This window comes from Lactuca virosa, chromosome 3 (assembly GCF_052849685.1).
Source record: "Lactuca virosa cultivar CGN04683 chromosome 3, Lactuca_virosa_CGN04683_v6, whole genome shotgun sequence".
Taxonomy (NCBI): Eukaryota; Viridiplantae; Streptophyta; class Magnoliopsida; order Asterales; family Asteraceae; genus Lactuca; species Lactuca virosa.
Genome location: NC_136428.1, coordinates 181,065,286 through 181,067,687, shown reverse-complemented (window position 1 = coordinate 181,067,687; position 2,402 = coordinate 181,065,286). Strand labels below are relative to the sequence as shown.

At 35.8% G+C, this 2,402-nt stretch overlaps 1 long non-coding RNA gene across 1 annotated transcript; it reads left to right on the top strand.

The window, feature by feature from the left end:
* The first annotated feature begins 1,114 nt into the window (after nt 1–1,114).
* LOC145162750 (uncharacterized) lies at nt 1,115–1,844 on the top strand. Its single transcript, XR_013739299.1, has 3 exons — nt 1,115–1,366; nt 1,504–1,624; nt 1,743–1,844. It is a non-coding gene; the product is annotated as an uncharacterized LOC145162750 (long non-coding RNA).
* Nucleotides 1,845–2,402: the final 558 nt, after the last annotated feature.

The window sequence follows — 2,402 nt, the reverse complement described above, 5'->3', positions numbered from 1 at the left end:
TGACTTTAATTTTGGAAGGGTCCACGTGGATTCCTGCCTCGCTAACCACGTGTCCCAAGAATCACTACAAGAAAAAGACCCTTTTACGACGCGCAAACCACGACACTCAATGATTTATGTTACGCAAAAGAGAGTGACATGAAAAAAGTGTCGTCTCTTCAAAAAATTTAAGGATTTAGGTCACCCATGATTGCATGCCCTTAAATTAGTGTCACATGTAAAAAAAATTAAAAACACAGAGGGCACTTTATCTAAAATGTGCGTCCTCTGTGAGTGTCGCTTTATGATATTTATTCAAAACGCGCGTTTCTAAATTTTTTCAATACCCAGCTTCAAATCCCCCTTCATTCTCTTCCTCCCTTCTCTCTGCAAACCCTAATCACGATACCATCTCTGCTATACACCTCGACAAATCATATAATCGTCCTATAATTTTTTTCTTAAAAACTCGCGTTCCCTCTCTCGCATTTTCACTTCCCTCTATCGCATTTTCCTCCTGGTGCTGCCCTATTTCCTCGTCCTCAAGCTCTATCCACTCATCCATTCTTCTTCCGATGAATTTATTTGCCACACCAGCAGCTCCTGCAACTACACCATCATCGGCTCCGGATAACCCTACCGCCAACATGGATTCCTGTATGAAGAAATCAGTCAACCTTCATTTTCATCGATCCATACAAGTAGAAAATTGCTCAAAAGTGGTAGTAGTTCGAAGAGTCAATATGGGTTCATAGGGTTTATTGGTATCAGCTCAGGGTTTGGGTTCATGTCCGCTTTCTAAGAAGCCCCAAAACCTGAACCTTACATGATAAAGATCATCTACCACGCCATTAGGGATCCAAATCGTAGAACCAGGAAGATGTAGAAGATGATTAAACTCAAATTAGGTTCCTATTTCATTGACCATCAAGCTTTGGTTCCATAATAGAAGGTAATTATGAATTGATTTTTCTTCTTCTTTTTGTTTCTCAATAGCTTAAGACACACACTAACAAGAGAAAAAAAAATATTTTTTCCTTACTTACATCTTCCTTATTGATCTAGATTTGACTTGAGTCCTAATATTTAACAGGTTTCCACACACTAGGGTTTTTATCATCTGAGTGAAGTTATCAAAACGGTTTCAAGAGGCTTAGGTGGTGACCGACACTGCTTTGGATGAAATCACTGCTTCCAATCCACTTTTTCATTATGGTCAATCTTTATCGTGGAACTGTAATTGTCGATTCCACAAAACGAAACCCACGACTTAATTCACAAATTATAAAGACCATCCCATCCTACCGTCAACCAAGAAAATTTTCATCTTGAAGGCGTCATTCAATTTGAAAAAACCCCATATCAATTCCAGTTTTAGGAAACAGGGGTAATTCACTCTTCTCCATCTCTCTGTTTATGTTTATTAAGAAATCACATATATCACTCTCTGTCTTCCATGCTGCCATGATCGACTCTTGTGTTTAATTCTTTTCCTTCTCTGAACTAATTTTTTTTAGTTTTCAGAATTGGGGCAAGCAACTTGATCGAATAAAAAATTTGGTGTCATGTTTTCTGTTATTACCCGTCTCACTAATCCCTAGGTTTTTTTAAGATTACATGTGCACTTCAGATTTCTCACAATGAGGTATCGTTACTTTTTTATAATTTTTTGTACCTTATCTCTTTCATTGTTTGCTTTATCATCTTTTTCATTAATATCTTGAAGCTTAGCTTCGGTATTCATATTCTTATATGTCATATAGATAAGACGATTGAAGGAGCATGTCTTGATGCAATTACCACCAATACGAAGACAAATCATAAACTTGGTTTTGAAGCAATCAGATATCGATTCTGCAATAGAAATCTGCTGTATACCAAATTATTAGCAATATATATCTTGTATTTATGTAAAATATATTTACCATATATAGTTTTAGGTCAGAATGTAATCGGTATATAAATTTGATTATGATCATCAATAAAGACGATTGATTCTCCCACTATTATGGTATTAGAGCGGCTAATCCTATAACGCCGTTTTTCGTTTATCCCTCCTCTATACAAATGATAATAATGCTTTTACAGTAGGCTGAAAGTCGAGCACATAGGCATGGTCAAACTAAAGTAGTCAATGTTTATATATTTTGTGCCAAGGTGAGATACAGTACTTACTCGTCTATCCATATGGTTTTTGGTCCACTTATGATTAAGTGTTTTGAACTATCAATGACTGTTTTTTATTTTTATTTCAGAACACTCCAGATGAGTCTCACTAGAGAAAACTGAATAGAAGTTTGCATCGTACTTCATCTACTATAGATGGGAAGTATGATTCATTGAAGGAGATCATGGTATGGTATTTTTTCTTTATTAATTTTTGGAATTTACTTTAAGGATTACATGTTGATTCATCTTTAGGA